Source organism: Balaenoptera physalus, assembly GCF_965194825.1.
Source record: "Balaenoptera physalus genome assembly, chromosome: 15".
In the NCBI taxonomy this organism is placed as follows: Eukaryota; Metazoa; Chordata; class Mammalia; order Artiodactyla; family Balaenopteridae; genus Balaenoptera; species Balaenoptera physalus.
Window position 1 is genome coordinate 96,546,277 of NC_138894.1, and position 19,249 is coordinate 96,565,525.

The following is a 19,249-nucleotide window of genomic DNA, read 5'->3' on the forward strand; positions in this document are numbered from 1 at the left end:
AGATTCCAAGAGACACAGTTGAGACTCCGAAATCTGTACCCAGCCTGGGCAGAGGGAGCGAGGGACGAGGGGCGCTGTGTGTCCGGAGCCGGGAGCGTGTGCGTCTGTGCTGTGCACGGAGGGTGGGTGGTGGTCCCGGAGCTGGGTCGCTGAGGGTTAGGTGGCAGGGGCTCCCGTGTTAAACTGCGAGTGTGGGTTTTATTCTGCTGGCTGCAGGGGGCCGCTAGGAGGTTTTGGGCACTGAAGCAAATAGAATCTACTTACGTTCTGCAGCCTGCCCGCCTCCTGCAGTGATGTTCACGGGGTGTCTCTCGAGGTCAGAGCCTGCGTCTCCCATCTCTTCTGAGTCCCAGGGTGGAGGCGCTGTGCTCACGGTGGGCTCAGGTGGTGCTGGGTGGTCCCCGGTGTGAGTGCAGGGGCCCGGAGGCGGGCTGGAGCCCAGGCTCCTCTCCCAGGCCTGATCCATGAGAGCGGCTAACGAGAACGCTGTCTTCCCGGAGTTCTGGACGTGGCTGGAAGCCAAGCTCGGAAGACACGGATTCACTGTCAGGCTGACGGGGAGAACCCGGCTGGCCCGGGAGCACGGGGGTCAGGAGGGAACTGCCTGCTGTCAGCCGCCGTTCCGCCCACCAGCCGCCCAGGCCGCCCCGCCCAGGGCCGCCGTCCCCTCTCTGCCGGGCCGCTGGCCGCCCCGCTCTGCTCCCTGCCCCCTCTCCACGGCGGCGAGGGCAAAGGCTTCTCTGCTCACAGACGAGGACGTGGGAAGGGGGCCTGCAGGAAGCACGGGCCTTGGGGAGGGACACGGGGGCGGCTGTAGCGGCCCCTGATGGCCCTGGGCCCTGGGCGAGGTCACCTTGGACGGTGCTTCTCCACCTTGGCTGCTGGTCAGAACCATCCGAGAGCTCCCAGTTCCCCGCTGTCCAGGCTGCGCCCAGACCAGGTGAGCCAGGATCTCTGGTGGGAGCCCAGCTCCAGGCATGGTGATGACAATGCACTCGAAGCCCAGGACCGCTGCCCGAGTCGGGTGGGTCCGGATCGTTCCCTGGACACGTGGATGGGAAAGAGCCCCAGGGACCACCGGCATCGGCGGGGCCTGCCTTTCACCCTCAAAGTCACCTGCCTGCTCGCTGAGATTTTAAGGGGCTCAGAATATCACCCCATCACCCTTCCTGGAGACTGGACATTTCCACCAGTACAATACTTGTATCCATTCATTCACTCGTTCCCTCATCCCACAAACATCCCTTTAACGCAGACCACCTGTCACGTGCTGTGAGGCGACAAAGCAACCAAAGTGGACGAGACACGTCTCCTCAGATGGGGTGCAGACTTAGGGGCGTGTAAGCTCAGCGCACAGGTGACCTGTGGGAAAGGAGCCGGTAGGGGTGGGTGTGCGGCGAGGGAGTGTGCTGCCAGGGAGGCGGAGGGAACACAAGGCCTCCGGGGTGGGGGAGACATTGTCTGCGCCCGCCTGGGCCGCTCTGGGCGCCAGACCTCCAGCCCCTCCCGAGGCGAGCACGCCTGTGGCTGGACGTGCGGGGAGGTGAGCAGGGAACTGCCAGGCGGGCTGGCGGGGCGGGCTGGTGGGGCGGGCACGGTGGGGTGGGCACGGCGGGGCCCGGAGGCGGGCCGGAGCCCGTGAGCCGCTGTGCTGCGCCAGGCCGGCGGATCGCAGGCGAGTGTCACGTGCCCGCCGCACGGCCGCGCCCCCCAGGCCCGGGGCCCGTGCTGGCGTGGGCGCCTGGATGCCCGCAGCGCCTCCGGGAGGACAGCCGGCGGGTGGCAGGGAAACCGGTGCTCCCGCAGGCCAGGAGCGGTGTGGAGCGCTTTGCGTACTCCCTGAGGCCTCGGGCAGCCCCTGCTGTAGCAGCGTCTTCCCAGGTGGGGAAACTGAGGCTTCGAAGAGATAATGATGCGTCTCAGACGAGAGGTGCGGCCAAGCCGTGTATTGGGAATCAGCCGTCCGCCTGAGGGTCCGAGAACTCACACCCCAGACCCCCGGCCAAGGGAAACTCGCCGTCCAGAGAGCTTCGACCCAGACCATGTCTCCGGGAAGCAGGGCCTGGCCGTGGGCCAGGTCAGGAGCAGGAGAAAGGGTGCAGAAGGAAGGGGAGAGCCCTGGGCCGGGTGCAGGGGACAGGCAGGGTGTTCCCAGTATGGCTGTGGAGAGCTGGAGACGGCGGGGTGGGTCAGGGCCCTGGCTGGGAAGCTCAGGGATCCCGGCCGGATCTGGGGGTCCCCCGAGAGCTTGGGGAGCCCCTCAGGGCACTGCCAGGACCACCGGTCCACAGCAGGGAGGCCATGTGATATGGCGCTAATTCAGCGCTCCCTCACCTGCCTGCATGGCTCCAGCCTTCTCCACAGACAGCCCGTTCCCTGCAGGCCCACAAGGCGTTTGTCTGAAGCATCACGGTGACCCTGGGGTTTGCGTGTGCTGGGTGGGAGACGACAGCGCCCCTCGGCAGCAGAGACGGCTCGGATGCAACAAAAACTGGCAGGTTAAGAAGAAAAGATCGTTCTCCTCATTTTCTTTTCCCTCTCGAAGAGCTTGGATTTGGTGAAGCCCCCTCCTTGGATGTCCCGGGTGAGCTGAGAAGCACCTGTCCCTTTGGGGTGGGGCATGGGGACTCTGAAGGGACTCAGTGGTGGCCTTTCCAGGAAGGCTGATAAACAGGAGCTCAAGCCACTTTCAGACCTTAAAATGGCTATGGTTACTTCCCATCAGCACTGCCTGGGACACTTCGGCCAGGGCTGGAGTTTAATCAAGGGTGCCCCGGAGGCCACTTAGCCATACAATAGCACTTCTGGCGGCAGCAGGCCGGACCCGGGCGATAAAGCCGGGGAGCCTGTGGGCGTGAAGTGTCGGTGCTCCGTCGGGGGTGGGGGGGGGGCTGGGGAAGGGCTTGGAGGCACTTGGAGGCCTCCAGCTGGGTTGGAGGCTCGCTCAGCTGACAGTGACGATGGGCCAGTGGTGCCCCCCCGCCTGTCTCCACGGCATGTGCCCTGCTGGAAGTGTGTCTGTTGGGAAAGACCAGGGCTCTCCCCGGAGGAAGCACAGACCCGCCTCCCCCAACAGTGTGTCCTGCCTTCTGGTGAGTCTCCGTTTTCCCAGCACGTGTTTGGGGTGTTGAATTGTCCCCCTCTGATGCAGGGTTCCCACTCGGGGCATTGCAGAGTCCCTGGCATTGACCAAGTGCCTGGAGCCTGGGACCCCGTGGCCCCGGGTTCCAGGTGAACCTACCTGGGTACCTGGGTGCCTGCCCGGGCATTGGAGCTCTCCCAGGCAGGATGCCTCCTCTTCCACGACCTTTACTGTGTGTGCGGGCAGAACCCCAACCAAAGAGAGAGGTCATTTTCGCTGCTTGCACAATCCCTGGGCTGGAGGCTGGAAGCCCTGCCCCGTACGGCTGAGCACGGGGACGCTGGTGAGGAATCCACTGTCTGAAGCCTCAGTTTCCTTATCTGTAAAACGGGAAGATGAAAATAAACAAACAAATGCAGCTTTTTGCGGTTGCGCTAAGATTGCATGAAAAGGGCTACCCCCTGAGGCTGGCATGCCCCAGGCGCTCGATAAGTGCGGATTCATGCCACGGATGTGTTCAGCGCAGACCACAGGTGCTGGCGAGGAGAAGCTTCTTGACCTGCTTCTGTGCCCAGATGCTCCTAAGAGCCATTCTAGAGCTTTCTCAGGAACTCGAGCCGTAGTGGGAGGCCATTCCTGGTGGGGCGTGTGGAGAGGGCAGGAGGGGTACCCACAGAGGACCCGGGGCCTGGGCCCTGAGGATGGTGATCTCCGCCCCGTCAGGGACACGCCTCCACGGGGACACGCCTGCCCTTTCTCCCTGAGATGTTGTCCATCTGTGCTTTCCCCTCCGGCCGCCAGCGCCATGCTCCCCCTCTGGGCCCTGCCAGCCCGGGACCTCAGCGAGTCGCACGCACTCAGCGGTCCGAAGGGGGGCCTGCGTCGCCGCTTGTCGATGGAGCCTCTTTGCTGCGCCTGAGACTGCGGTGATGCAGACCTGCAGCCGCCACGCTCACCTCCTTTGGGGTTTCACCGTCCCCTGCTTTTACGCTCTCAGAGAGCCCGATGGAAAGGCCGTCACCTCCCCTCTGCCGGTGCAGGTGACACAAGCCCGGCTAATCTGACTTTCTCAAGATTGATGATGCTGATTTCAGGGAAAGGATTGGCAGAGCGGCAGGCCAGATGCCTCAGTGCAGCCCCCAGGGCGTGGCCGGCACCCTCCTGTCTGAGATTCATTTTACATAAACCCAAAACCTCCACCTGGGATTTGTCTCAGGACAGAAAATGCAAGTGAATCCTTTCCCGAAACTGAAGCCTTCATAGGAGGCAGAGGGCTTGGAGCTCTTGGAATCCACCCCCCCTTTATAAATTATGGGCCTGGGGCCCAGGGGGGGCGGGACTTGCCCACAATCACGGCCGACGCCCCCTCGGTGGAGCAGCCTGCACCTGGCACCCGGCTCGCCCTGCCGGGAGGAAAGTGGGTCTGATGGATGACCGTCGCCTCAGTGAGAAATAGGTTAATGCATCATCTCGCCCGGGCTACTGGCATCCTCGTAGCAGAGGGGAAGGCGGACGAGTCTCCCACAGGGCCTCTGGCTTCCTTATCAGAGGACCTGCCCGCGTCCTGTGAGGGGGCCGCCCTCCACCTTCCTGGAAGCTGCTCTCAGGCATGGGATGGAGACAGGCGGCCTGTGAACCTTCCAGGAGGGATGCGGCCTGTGAGCCCTCCAGGAGGGTCTTAGGTGGGGCCTCTAAGAGGCCCACGGTGTCCAGGTGTCGCTCTGACTCACTGGGTTAATGAGGCTGTGCCAGAGGGCCCCAGCTGGGGGAGGCAGGCTGAGGCCCCAGGGGCAGGGGTCCTGGGGGGGGTGACCAGTGTCCCAGAGCAAGGCCCAGGCAGGGAGCACTCAGGGGGCCAGGTCCCTGGCCTCCAGGCTGCAGGGCTCAGCGCAAACCAGACCTGCTTACACCGCCAGGCATGTGCAGCCCATGGGGGCGGAGTGTGGCCAGGGGCACCCGTCCCAGCTCTCGCCCCTGCATGGACACTCCGCCCCCAGACTCCAGGTGTGGACAGAGCCCCGTCGGGCCCATTCTGTCCTGCCCTGCCTGCAGCTCAACTTCTCTTCATCAAACTCCCCTGGCCTCTTCAGGTTCCTAACTGGCCTTCCAGGTGGAAACTGAAGTCCAGTTTTTGAGGCTTGCTGCCTCCAGTTGGGAACTGGAGGCCCTAAACGCAGCTCTCCAGTCAGCTGGTTAGTCATTCAGGGGTGACATGAACCTTTCCTCTGTGGCGCTCTGTTATTGTGTTTAATGTGTATCTGCTTTGTGTCAGGCACCCCCTGAAGGCTGGAACGAGGGGAGGTGATGCCCCCAGAGCCTGGAGAGGGACAGGCACATGACGAGTGGATGGAGCAGGGGCTGCTACTTCTGCCCAAAGAGGCCGAGGGAACCCCAGAGAAGGGAAGGTTTGTTCCTGGGGAAGAGCGTCCCCTGCGGCGACAACGGCCTGTCACAGGCCTGGAGGGGACAGGGTGTAAGGAGAGAGGAGGTGAGGGCTGTTTTCAATGAGAAGGCTTGAGAGCGGGACCAGTGAGATGCCCGTGTTGACTGGACCAGGCACTGCCGGCTCGGGCACTGTCGGCCGTGGTCGGGACACGGGTATGGTGCTGAAGGAGGGTGCAGGCTGAAGCCCCAGAATTGTTGTAGGGTCTTGACTGCTGCAGAAACCACTTCTAATTCATCCAGAAATCCTGCGGGCACCATCTTTGAAATCAGGCCACCGTGCAAGTCTCTCCCCGCCCGAGTCACCACCGCGGTCAGCTTCTCCATCAGCGCCAGGACAGCCTGCAGTGGGGTCCTGGCTGGTCAACTCTGCCCACCTCGTGAGTCTCTGCCAGCGCTCAGAGGGACCCTTTAAAAACCAAGCAGTCCTGGGGCTTCCCTGGTGGCGCAGTGGTTGACAATCTGCCTGCCAATGCAGGGGACACGGGTTCGAGCCCTGGTCTGGGAAGATCCCGCATGCCGCGGAGCGACTGGGCCCGTGAGCCACAACTACTGAGCCTGCGCGTCTGGAGCCTGTGCTCCGCAACAAGAGAGGCCGCGATAGTGAGAGGCCCACACACCGCGATGAAGAGTGGCCCCCGCTTGCCGCAACTGGAGAAAGCCCTCGCACAGAAACGAAGACCCAACACAGCCAAAAATAAAAACAAACAAACAAACAAACAAACAAAAACCCAAGCAGTCCTGTCACTGCACCGTGGGGCACCTCCCAGGGGCTCCTGTCTCACGCACGATAAACGCAAAGCAAACCCCGAGGCCCGCCAGCCCTCAACGTCTGGCCTCTCTGCTCTTGACTTCATCCACGCCTCTGCCTCTGGCCGCGCTCTGCAGCAAGGATGGGCACCTGCTGTCCTGGACATACAGGGCAGCTTCTCCCGTGGGGGGGGAGGGCTTTGCATTTTCTCCTCCGTCTGGAGCAGCAGCAGTTGTGATACCCTTCTTGCCTCCTCATGATAGGTGCGTTCCCTGTTCACACACAGCCCTCCCGTGGGTTCTCCCACCTTCCCTGGCCTTCCTTCCTCCATGGGACCCGGGCCCTCTGTGGCACACAGGCCTGAGCAGGCCCACCTCCTGGTGTTCTCATCCTGGGGTGAGCCCCTCCCCAGGTGTGGGCAGGACCCGTGACCACCTCTGCCTACAGAAGGTGCCCCAGGTGCTGGGGCCTCACTTGCGGCTACTTTACAGACATGAGATCGCCTTGTTGCAAACTCAGTCTGGAGTCTTGCTCTTGTTTGCTTTGGATAACTAAGTTGTCTGCAAATGCAAGTAAGTTCTGCCGAAGCCTGAGTGAGTGAAGATGGGGATGAGAACGCAGCCTGGCCCACATCTGGATTGCTGCCTGAGTGGAAAGCCCAGCTCGGCAGTGCCAGGGCTCCTGGCCACAGACGCCAAGAGACGGTCAGCTTGTGTGTCTGCAGCTGCTGAGCATGTGGCAGTTGTCAGGCTGTGATAAAGAGCCATCACACCTTCTCACCTCTGTGTGTTTCCCTTGTTTATTTCTCCTGCCTGTCCCCCCGGCACAGGGGAGGCCTGAGAGTGTGAAGACCTTTGTCCCTTGGCTCTGCTGCATCTCCAGGGCCTGAGCACACATAGAACTGTAGGCGCTCCGTAAATGTTTGTTGAATGAGGTGACATTTCATTGCTTTTATGCAGATAAGAAATAGATAAGGGGAGAAATATTATGGGCCACAAAATGCAGAATGTTTCTGTTCTGCAGACACAGCAGTGACTTCCCATATAGTTATTTATTTATTTTTCTGTAACCTCATTTTAAGGGCATTTCCTTGTCTTAAATAGAAACACAGGATGGAATTGTTGGAAGGGGACTTGATGACTGCAAGCTGAGCCCTCATTTTATAGATGAGGGAAAAGACTTGCTTAGGGTCACACAGCGAGCGAGGGAGGGAGTGAATATTGTGCACAGAAAAGGAGACAGAACGGAAACTGAGCCAGCTTCCCCGCCCAGGGCCCTCCCCCGAGCCCGAGAAACCCCATGCAGGAGGCCGTGAAGCCCAGCCCCTCTGTCCTCCTTAACCGTGGGTGCAACGCTGACGCGAGTGACTTACCTGCTGTTCATGAACCTAAGTGCACCAGTAATAGGATTTAATGCTGCTGTTGGATAAAGCTCTTTTTCTCAGGAAATGGCAGCACTGGCAAGGACTCCATAATCATGATAGTGAGGGAAACGTGACAACACGTGTGACGCTCTCATGATAAGTGACTGCACGTGATGCATTTTGGAGAATCTCACTCGACATTGGGAACAAGAAAGACTCTTTGTAATGAGCGTGAGTGTGCGTTTTAGTTTATGGAAAGCAAAGTCAGCTATATTTTCTCTTTGTTTTCCAATTAAACATCTACATTCTCTATTTGATAAAATTTGATACTTTAGTTTACGGCAAATAAGCCTGTGGACATATTACACATACAATTTTGAACCACCTGTTATAAACTGTATAGGCTGAGATGACTTGCTATTTAATGGTATATGTGTAATTAACACGATTAAATCATAGATTAGATCCAACATTCAAGTGGTGCAGCCTCTTAGGCAATGTCCTCATCATGAATTATTTGCTAGGTGTTTTCATAGACATTTGATAAATATTACCATTTAAAATAAGCTTCTGTATTGTCAGATGAGGAACTAGCAATCACACAGGCTTGGTATTCATTTTTGTCTGTTTTTATTATCTTAGAGAAAAGATGTTTCATGTTCATCTTTTTGTCTGGTAGTTTGGGAAAATTGTAGAGTTAAGGTACAGTTTTTTTCTCCTACTTCTCCAAAGATGCATAGTATTTGCTACTGGTTACAGGGCTTGATTTTAAATGCTCACATCCCGTCACCAATACAGACCCACACAGACCCCTGCACTATCCCACCCTCTCTAGCTGAGCACGCAGGGGAAGGAGGCTAAGAGGCTGTTACTGAAAACCTCTTATGTGCAGGTGCTCTGTCTGGGGGAACCCTTTGGTGGATTCAGGCCGTCAGGGAGAGGATGGGCACCAAGAGACACCAGGACCCCTCCCCTCACCTGATCACCTGGCCACCTGCCTCTCACCTGGCCACCTGCCCTTCAACTGGCCACCTCCCTGCACCTGGCCATCTGCTCCTCACCTGGTCACCTGCCCCTCACCTGGCCACCTGCCCTCACCTGGTCACCTGCCTCTCACCTGGTCACATCCCCTCACCTGGCCATCTGCCCCTCACCTGGCCACCTGCCCTCACCTGGTCACCTGCCTCTCACCTGGTCACATCCCCTCACCTGGCCATCTGCCCCTCACCTGGCCACTTGCCCCTCACCTGGTCACCTGCCCTCACCTGGCCACCTGCCCTCAGATGCTGCCTGGCCTGTGGCCTCTGCTCCTCACTCCCTGTGCCTTCTGATCTCGTTGCAGCCCTGGGTTTCACGGGGCTTACCCCGATAGCAAGTCACCATCTGGGGCTGGACGGTCTCTGTATGCCTCCTGCCCACGTGTTCTCTGTCCACGTGTTTCCCCTCCATTCAGCCTGGCTCCTGCTCCAGGCTGGTGTCCGGTGCCCTGGCTCCCCACCTGGGCACCATCCTGGTCTAACCCGGCATCTCGATCCTACACGCGTCCTCACCATGAGCCCAGCCCACCAGCCTCTTCCACGTGCCCACGTCATTCAGTCTGAAGTCACTGAGGACAGCGGGTATGGTTTTGGGTTTGGGGGTTTATTCAACAAATCTCACGCCCCTTTCTCCTTAGGTCACAGGCTCCAGGTGCTGCCGGCAGTGGTAGGTTAGTCTGCACCTGCCAGTCACGGGGCCCCATCTCCTCTGTGACGAAGGCAGTGCCGGTGGAGGCATGACAGGAATAGGCTAGTTAGAAGCCTTCCGTGGGGTCCAGCAGTGGAGACACGGAGGGGGAAGAGTTCCGTTTTCCGCCAGAGTCTCTCAGTGTGGAGAAGTTCCTCAGGGGTGCCCGTGGGAGCCTGGCTGTGAGCGGCAGAGTGGGCGGCGTTGAGAGGAAGGGAGCCTGCCAGCCCCCGGGCACTGAGTCCACCCGGGGCTTCATCCCGGCTCGTGTCCCCCTGCCTGCCCGCCTCCTGGCCTTTCCTTTGCTTGGTGGGGGAGGTCCGGGCTCTTCCCGTGCACTCACGCCCGCCCTCAGCCTGCTTCCCGGGAGCCCAGCCTGTGGCACTCACGTGGTCAGACGTGGTCCAGAGAGCACGGGTGGAGGTGGCTTCGTGGGGCTGGAGCCCCTGGCCCTGCGGGCGGAGGGAAGCTCATCGCTGGAGGCAGGACAGGCCCCAGAGTCCCCAGTGCCAAGTGCACTGGGCAGCTAACTTCCCAGCAGGTGGGGGGGAAGGTGCGGCCGGCGGGATGCGGGGCTGGTGGAGAGAAGTGAGGGCAGACGAAGGCCATGGGGTCGGGGGCTCTTACTGAGTTGCCGCTCTCTGAAAAGGTACAAATGCCGAGGGTGGGAGGGACAGGCCTCCTCGGCGGCAGGTGAGGACAGCGGAGGCCGAGGGCTCAGGCCCCCGACTCCATCACGGCAGCAGCTGAGTCCCGGGCAGGGCCTGCTTGGGGCAGAGCAGGCCCCTGGCATGGGAGGGTTGATGCTTCTGGAACCTTGAGGCTCCAGATTCTCCTGGACCCTCCGCCCTGGTGAGGGTGGAGCTTCTGCCCGGCTTGGAGTGACCAGAGGCCTCTTCCCATGGATGCCTCGTGCCCCAGGGTCTACCCCAGGTCACCTCCCGGACGCCTGACTAGGACGAGGGTTAAGTGATGACGTATTACGCTGGGGACATGCTGGCCCCAGGAGGGAGGACAGGGCTTCTACCCCAGGGGCAGCAGGAATCTGCCAGGACCACGTGCAGGGCTGGGACGAGCCCGGGGGCTGGGCCATGATGGCACTGGGTCCAGGAGGTCGGGTGGAGGAGAGTCTACTGACCTGACCTGCTTTACCCCCTTCTTGGGGTCCCGGCAGGTGGTATGGAATCTACCCGGATGGCCCCAGAGGCAAGAAAGACGATGGTCCTCACTGCAGTGAGATGCAGGCGCACCTGGCGGGGGTGGGGGCGGGGTAACAGCCCCGGGAGGCGGGGCTGCTGGGCCGGGTGTCCCGTGCGAGGCTGGGACCCACGAGGCCCGGGAGGCGCGCCAGCCGCTGAAGCACCCACGACCTTGCAGAGACTTCCGTGTGAGCTCCCTGAGGGTCCACGACCTTGCAGAGACTTCCGTGTGAGCTCCCTGAGGGTCCACGACCTTGCAGAGACTTCCGTGTGAGCTCCCTCAGGGTCCACGACCTTGCAGAGACTTCCATGTGAGCTTCCCCAGGGTCCACGACCTTGCAGAGACTTCCGTGTGAGCTTCCCCAGGGTCCACGACCTTGCAGAGACTTCCGTGTGAGCTCCCTCAGGGTCCACGACCTTGCAGAGGCTTCCGTGTGAGCTCCCTCAGGGTCCACGACCTTGCAGAGACATCCGTGTGAGCTTCCCCAGGGTCCACGACCTTGCAGAGACTTCCGTGTGAGCTTCCCCAGGGTCCACGACCTTGCAGAGACTTCCGTGTGAGCTCCCTCAGGGTCCACGACCTTGCAGAGACTTCCGTGTGAGCTCCCTCAGGGTCCACGACCTTGCAGAGGCTTCCGTGTGAGCTCCCTCAGGGTCCACGACCTTGCAGAGGCTTCCGTGTGAGCTTCCCCAGGGTCCACGACCTTGCAGAGACTTCCGTGTGAGCTTCCCCAGGGTCCACGACCTTGCAGAGGCTTCCGTGTGAGCTCCCTCAGGGTCCACGACCTTGCAGAGGCTTTCGTGTGAGCTTCCCCAGGGTCCACGATCTTGCAGAGACTTCCGTGTGAGCTTCCCCAGGGTCCACGACCTTGCAGAGACTTCCGTGTGAGCTTCCCCAGGGTCCACGACCTTGCAGAGACTTCCGTGTGAGCTTCCCCAGGGTCCACGACCTTGCAGAGGCTTCCGTGTGAGCTCCCTCAGGGTCCACGACCTTGCAGAGACTTCCGTGTGAGCTTCCCCAGGGTCCACGACCTTGCAGAGACTTCCGTGTGAGCTTCCCCAGGGTCCATGACCTTGCAGAGACTTCCGTGTGAGCTCCCTCAAGGTCCATGACCTTGCAGAGACTTCCGTGTGAGCTTCCCCTCAGGGTCCACGACCTTGCAGAGACTACCGTGTGAGCTCCCTCAGGGTCCACGACCTTGCAGAGACTTCCGTGTGAGCTTCCCCAGGGTCCACGACCTTGCAGAGACTTCCGTGTGAGCTCCCTCAGGGTCCACGACATTGCAGAGACTTCCGTGTGAGCTCCCTCAGGTTCCACGACCTTGCAGAGACTTCCGAGTGAGCTCCCTCAGGGTCCACGACCTTGCAGAGGCTTCCGTGTGAGCTTCCCCAGGGTCCACGACCTTGCAGAGACTTCCGTGTGAGCTCCCTCAGGGTCCACGACCTTGCAGAGACTTCCGTGTGAGCTTCCCCAGGGTCCACGACCTTGCAGAGACTTCCGTGTGAGCTCCCTCAGGGTCCACGACCTTGCAGAGGCTTCCGTGTGAGCTCCCTCAGGGTCCACGACCTTGCAGAGGCTTCCGTGTGAGCTTCCCCAGGGTCCAGGACCTTGCAGAGGCTTCCGTGTGAGTTTCCCCAGGGTCCACGACCTTGCAGAGACTTCCGTGTGAGCTTCCCCAGGGTCCACGACCTTGCAGAGGCTTCCGTGTGAGCTTCCCCAGGGTCCACGACCTTGCAGAGGCTTCCGTGTGAGCTTCCCCAGGGTCCACGACCTTGCAGAGGCTTCCGTGTGAGCTTCCCCAGGGTCCACGACCTTGCAGAGGCTTCCGTGTGAGCTTCCCCAGGGTCCACGACCTTGCAGAGGCTTCCGTGTGAGCTCCCTCAGGGTCCACGACCTTGCAGAGACTTCCGTGTGAGCTCCCTCAGGGTCCACGACCTTGAAGAGACTTCCGTGTGATATCCCTCAGGGTCCACGACCTTGCAGAGACTTCCGTGTGAGCTTCCCCAGGGTCCACGACCTTGCAGAGACTTCCGTGTGAGCTCACTCAGGGTCCACGACCTTGCAGAGACTTCCGTGTGAGCTCCCTCAGGGTCCACGACCTTGCAGAGACTTCCGTGTGAGCTCCCTCAGGGTCCACGACCTTGCAGAGACTTCCGTGTGAGCTTCCCCAGGGTCCACGACCTTGCAGAGACTTCCGTGTGAGCTCCCTCAGGGTCCAAGACCTTGCAGAGACTTCCGTGTGAGCTCCTTCAGGGTCCACGACCTTGCAGAGACTTCCGTGTGAGCTCCCTCAGGGTCCACGACCTTGCAGAGACTTCCGTGTGAGCTCACTCAGGGTCCACGACCTTGCAGAGACTTCCGTGTGAGCTCCCTCAGGGTCCACGACCTTGCAGAGACTTCCGTGTGAGCTCCCTCAGGGTCCACGACCTTGTAGAGACTTCCGTGTGAGCTCCCTCAGGGTCCACGACCTTGCAGAGACTTCCGTGTGAGCTCCCTCAGGGTCCACGACCTTGCAGAGGCTTCCGTGTGAGCTCCCTCAGGGTCCACGACCTTGCAGAGACTTCCGTGTGAGCTCCCTCAGGGTCCACGACCTTGAAGAGACTTCCGTGTGATATCCCTCAGGGTCCACGACCTTGCAGAGACTTCCGTGTGAGCTTCCTCAGGGTCCACGACCTTGCAGAGACTTCCGTGTGAACTTCCCCAGGGTCCACGACCTTGCAGAGGCTTCCGTGTGAGCTTCCCCAGGGTCCACGACCTTGCAGAGGCTTCCGTGTGAGCTTCCCCAGCGTCCACGACCTTGCAGAGGCTTCCGTGTGAGCTTCCCCAGGGTCCACGACCTTGCAGAGGCTTCCGTGTGAGCTTCCCCAGGATCCACGACCTTGCAGAGGCTTCCGTGTGAGCTTCCCCAGGGTCCACGACCTTGCAGAGGCTTCCGTGTGAGCTTCCCCAGGGTCCACGACCTTGCAGAGGCTTCCGTGTGAGCTTCCCCAGGGTCCACGACCTTGCAGAGGCTTCCGTGTGAGCTCCCTCAGGGTCCACGACCTTTCAGAGACTTCCGTGTGAGCTTCCCCTCAGGGTCCACGACCTTGCAGAGACTTCCGTGTGAGCTCCCTCAGGGTCCACGACCTTGCAGAGGCTTCCGTGTGAGGTTCACCAGGGTCCAAGACCTTGCAGAGACTTCCGTGTGAGCTCCCTCAGGGTCCACGACCTTGCAGAGGCTTCCGTGTGAGCTCCCTCAGGGTCCACGACCTTGCAGAGACTTCCGTGTGAGCTTCCCCAGGGTCCACGACCTTGCAGAGGCTTCCGTGTGAGCTTCCCCAGGGTCCACGACCTTGCAGAGGCTTCCGTGTGAGCTCCCTCAGGGTCCACGACCTTGCAGAGACTTCCGTGTGAGCTCCCTTAGGGTCCACGACCTTGCAGAGAATTCCGTGTGAGCTCCCTCAGGGTCCACGACCTTGCAGAGACTTCCGTGTGAGCTTCCCCAGGGTCCACGACCTTGCAGAGGCTTCCGTGTGAGCTCCCTCAGGGTCCACGACCTTTCAGAGACTTCCGTGTGAGCTTCCCCTCAGGGTCCACGACCTTGCAGAGACTTCCGTGTGAGCTCCCTCAGGGTCCACGACCTTGCAGAGGCTTCCGTGTGAGCTTCCCCAGGGTCCACGACCTTGCAGAGGCTTCCGTGTGAGCTCCCTCAGGGTCCACGACCTTTCAGAGACTTCCGTGTGAGCTTCCCCTCAGGGTCCACGACCTTGCAGAGACTTCCGTGTGAGCTCCCTCAGGGTCCACGACCTTGCAGAGGCTTCCGTGTGAGGTTTACCAGGGTCCAAGACCTCGCAGAGACTTCCGTGTGAGCTCCCTCAGGGTCCACGACCTTGCAGAGGCTTCCGTGTGAGCTCCCTCAGGGTCCACGACCTTGCAGAGACTTCCGTGTGAGCTTCCCCAGGGTCCACGACCTTGCAGAGGCTTCCGTGTGAGCTTCCCCAGGGTCCACGACCTTGCAGAGGCTTCCGTGTGAGCTCCCTCAGGGTCCACGACCTTGCAGAGACTTCCGTGTGAGCTCCCTTAGGGTCCACGACCTTGCAGAGAATTCCGTGTGAGCTCCCTCAGGGTCCACGACCTTGCAGAGGTTTCCGTGTGAGCTTCCCTCAGGGTCCACGACCTTTCAGAGACTTCCGTGTGAGCTCCCTCAGGGTCCACGACCTTGCAGAGGTTTCCGTGTGAGCTTCCCCAGGGTCCACGACCTTGCAGAAGCTTCCGTGTGAGCTCCCTCAGGGTCCACGACCTTTCAGAGGCTTCCGTGTGAGCTTCCCCTCAGAGTCCACGACCTTGCAGAGACTTCCGTGTGAGCTCCCTCAGGGTCCACGACCTTGCAGAGACTTCCGTGTGAGCTTCCCCAGGGTCCACGACCTTGCAGAGACTTCCGTGTGAGCTCCCTCAGGGTCCACGACCTTGCAGAGACTTCCGTGTGAGCTTCCCCAGGGTCCACAATCTTGCAGAGACTTCCGTGTGAGCTCCCTCAGGGTCCACGACCTTGCAGAGTCTTCCGTGTGAGCTTCCCCTGAGGGTCCACGACTTTGCAGAGACTTCCGTGTGAGCTCCCTCAGGGTCCACGACCTTGCAGAGGCTTCCGTGTGAGCTTCCCCTGAGGGTCCACGACCTTGCAGAGACTTCCGTGTGAGCTCCCTCAGGGTCCACGACCTTGCAGAGACTTCCGTGTGAGCTCCCTCAGGGTCCACGACCTTGCAGAGACTTCCGTGTGAGCTCCCTCAGGGTCCACGACCTTGCAGAGGCTTCCGTGTGAGCTTCCCCAGGGTCAGGGCTGAGGTGGGAGGTGCGTGACAGATGGGGACCCCTGAGGACCCGCAGCCATAGCCGCCCACGTCGGAAGCTGAGGACACCGCGATCGTAAGGAGGGCATGGAGGACGGGGCCCCTGGGAGCCTCATGCCCTAGGGATTTGTGGAGATGGTGCTCCTGGGGCAAAAGCGGCAGGTAGCCAGCAGGGCCCTGACCAGTGGTGTGCAGGTGCACCTGGTAAGGGGCGGCGTCCCCCAGGACGAGGGGCCCATGGGGTTCTGGAGGACCTGCTCCCACCAGGAATGTCAGCCAGAGGTGTAGCCCCCGGGGGCCCTGCCACGCGGGCCCCGGGATGGATGGCCAGAGGCCCCGCAGAGAAGGGCTCCCTCCTCCTTCCAAACGCTGGGAGTGGAGAGCCCTTGGCACCCTGGGGCCCCTGACTGAGCACGGCCACCTCCCCAAGCACACACCCGTCCTGAGGGTGGCCCACCTCCTGGGACTGAGGCACTGGGATACACCGGGCCAGCCCTCTGGCCCCATCCGGGGGACCTCTGGAGGGCCGGCGCAGCCTGGAGGGCCCCCTGGAGCCGTGACCCGTGCGCCCAGCTGCACCACTGCTCGCTCCCCCTCACCCCTCCTGCTTCCTTCCTCCCTGCCCCTCTGCCCGCCCCCTGCCCCCCGCAGGGATCTGCCGGAGAGCTCTGGGCAGTGAGCCGCTGTGTACTCGCCTCCACCTGGGAGTCCGGTCAGCCTCGGATGGGGGGTGCACAGGTGGGGTGGTCTCTGATGGGCACAGGGGGCCTGGAGGACTTCAGTGGTTACCCATGGGGATGAGCGGGGCTCTGGGGCCTGGGAGGTGAGGGGCTGCAGTTCCTGAACCTGCTGTGCTGATGGTCCTGGGAAGCTTCGTACCTGTAGGAAGTGTGTGGTTTCTACTAGATGCTTTATTGCTAATCTCATTACATAGCTCCAGTTTTTCCTTTCAAATGCTGAATTTTTTAAAGACCTAAAAGGCTTGGAAAGCAGATTGTCCCTCGGCTCTGAGGAGACCGTCAGGGCGGATCCACCGGTTCCCTGGCCTCCCCTCCGGGTTCTCAGAAGCTGTGAGCTCTGGGCCCTCAGCTCTGCCTGCCGGGGCCTTGTTGGGAAAGAGGATCTGCAGGGCGCTGTGTCCACAGCCCTGCTGTTTGGGACGCACTCCAGCCCCCGCAGGAGGGGACTTTTGAGCGGCCTTGCTATGCAGCCCTGTGTGGGCTGTTCTAGCCCCGTTCTCCCAGCCGGGCGGGGGGCGGGGGGCGGGGAGCGAGCCCTGAAGGAGGACCGGGTGCTGGGCGCTCCCTGGGGCCACTGTCTCTCCTCTTGCGGATTCTGTGGCTCTGCAGGCGTTTGCCAGTTCTGGTTGTGTTCGACTCTCGCGGTCGGCCCTCCACGGCAGCCCCCGCCTACATCTGCGCCCCCGGCCCTCTGCGGCTCCCTCCAGCCTGGAGTCTCTTTCTCCCCTTCGTGACTCCAGACGGGCCTTTGCAATTTGTTTCATCCAGTGGATGCGGAAGGAGGGACGTTCCAGAGCTTCTGAGGCCAGTTCAGAAAAACCTGAAGCTCCTGCCTGGGCCTCTTGGAAGCTTGCCTCTGACGGCCCTGGGACACTAAGTAAGAATTCCTACTACCCACTGGGAGTCACCTGGAGAGGGCTGGGCCTCCCGGGAAAGAGAGGGGCCCACAGGGGACCAGCCCTGCTCTGTGCCTGCCAAGGTCCAGGCCTGTGGATGGAGCAGCTGAATTCATAGGCTGAGCCCGGCTGGTGCCACGTAGGGCAGAGAAGTAGTCCTTCTTGAATTCCTGACCTTCTAAGTCATAAGACATAATAAAATAATATTTTTAAGTCAAAAATGAATGACATCTTAAAATTTGGGGGAATTTGCTCTGCAGCCACGGACAACCGGCACCACGATTTAGCACTGCCTGCGTGGGGTGGCCAAGGCCTGGACGCGGGCCCCTCTGCCTCTGGCACATTTCCCACCTCATCCTGGGTTGGGGTCTTGGCAAGCTTGGCAGTGGACGGCCGCGGGGAGCTGCCAGGGCCCCGGACCGCCGGCCGCCTTCGTGGCCTCTGCCAGCTGGGCCTCGGGTCTGCCAGGGCCTCTACGGCAGGGGGCAGCGGAATCGCATTCCTCTCCAGCGCTCTTGGCACCTGGCTTGGCGTCCCTCTCTGCAGGAACTGCAGGAACTCAAGGACTGTGGCCGGACGAAAAGATGAGAATGGTGAACCCACGTCTGCTTGCCTAGAAGGGGCGGCTTCCCGCTGCCCTGCAGGAGAAGTTAGCGCTGATGTCGTAGTGTTGGAACCAGAGAGTTCTGTGGAAAGAGGGTAGCAAGGCAGGAACGAGCTGGTGGACGGGCGGCACCGCCGTCCAGGGCGGCTGAGTGAGGGGCAGGGAGGGTCACGGGGACATGGCGAAAAGCAGTAGGATGGGGAGTGGGCAGTGTTTTGAGGAGAATAATTCCAAGAGAAGCAGGATGCCCAGAAGGCAGAAACACTGCAGGGCTGCCAGCCAGAGCCAAGCCTGCCCCGGGGACCCTGAACTCGGAAGTGGGCGGTGTGGGCGGCTTGTGGGAGGCAATCCACTGAGCAGACCTGGGCTCTGAGTGGTGGAGACCTGGGGTTAGAGCCTCACCTTTGCCGCGTTCTCTGAACCAGCTTCCCCCAGGGTAACAGGAAAATGAGGGAAGTTAACAAAAGATGTTGTAGTAGTGCAGACACAAGGTTGACACACCTACGCTCGAGGAAAAGTATTTCATAGTTCAGGTGCTGGTGGAAAAACAGGAGGTGATGGTCAGCTGATGGTCATTGTGGTTTAGCCAAGTGGAGAGACAAGAACCCCCAGAACGCCCCGAACCCCGAATCGCTGCTTTCTTCACACATCGTGGGCGGTGGTCAGAGTGACGGAAGGAAAAGGCTGCATTTTCCCAAAGAACCACTTCAATTGTCAGCAAAATTAACTTCTGCTCTATGTAACTTTTTAATTAATAGACTTCATTTTTGGAGCAGTTTCAAGTGTACAGAGAAATTGAGTCTAAAGGACAGAGGATTCCCACGTTATCCCCACCCCAGTTCCTCCTAGTATTCACATCCTGCATTAGCATCTAGGTTTGTTACAATCCGTGAGCCGTTACTGATACATTATTATTAACTAAGTTCATGGTTTATATGTTTACATTAGGGCTTACTCTTGTGCATTCTGTGGGTTTTGACAAATGCCTGGTGCCATGTAGCAGCGTTACAGTATCGTATAGAATAGTTTCCTCTCCGCTCGGGCTTGACTATTCATCCTCCCCCTCCCCCTGGCAAGCGCTGATCTTTTACTGTCTCCACAGTTTGCCTTTTCTAGAACATCATATGGTGGGAATCCTACAGTTTGCAGCCTTTGCAGCCTGGCGTCTCCGACTTGACGATGCGCATGTAGGTTCCCCTGTGTCTTTCCCTGCTCTCTGTGGTCTTATTAGTAAATACCTTGTTACGTCCTTGTTTTCCAGTTGCTGACAACCCACGTCACTGTGTTCAGGCAGCAGTGGCAGCCTCTATCCCCCGGAACTAGTAGGAATGGGGTTCCACCCTCGTCCCCACCCCTCCACCCTCACTCGTGGTCTCCCATCCCAGACAGCTCCACTTTCACATCCTATACCCACGTCCCAGCTGTTTTTGACCTGCTGGCTCTCAGCATCCGGATGTGTCCTGTCAGTGGCCCTGTGCGGCCCCTCCGAGGGGACCTTCCTCCGGGCAGACCCATGCTCCTGGTCTGCAGCCCTCACGCACTCACGGCAGACAGCTGCCTTGAAAGGGCCCCGCTGGCCGCTCCCTGTAGCCCTGACCCTGTGATATGGAGTTCCTGCTA

The 19,249-nt window shown here is 60.3% G+C and overlaps 1 long non-coding RNA gene across 2 annotated transcripts; it reads left to right on the plus strand.

Annotated features, from left to right (window-relative positions):
- The first annotated feature begins 1,658 nt into the window (after nt 1-1,658).
- On the plus strand, nt 1,659-8,714 carry LOC309643897. 2 transcript variants are annotated; one of them, XR_014254135.1, is made up of 4 exons: nt 1,659-2,077; nt 2,383-2,584; nt 5,355-5,487; nt 5,768-8,714. It is a non-coding gene; the product is annotated as an uncharacterized lncRNA (long non-coding RNA). The 2 variants fall into 2 exon arrangements; XR_014254134.1 differs by having other exon boundaries at nt 5,355-8,714.
- Nucleotides 8,715-19,249: the final 10,535 nt, after the last annotated feature.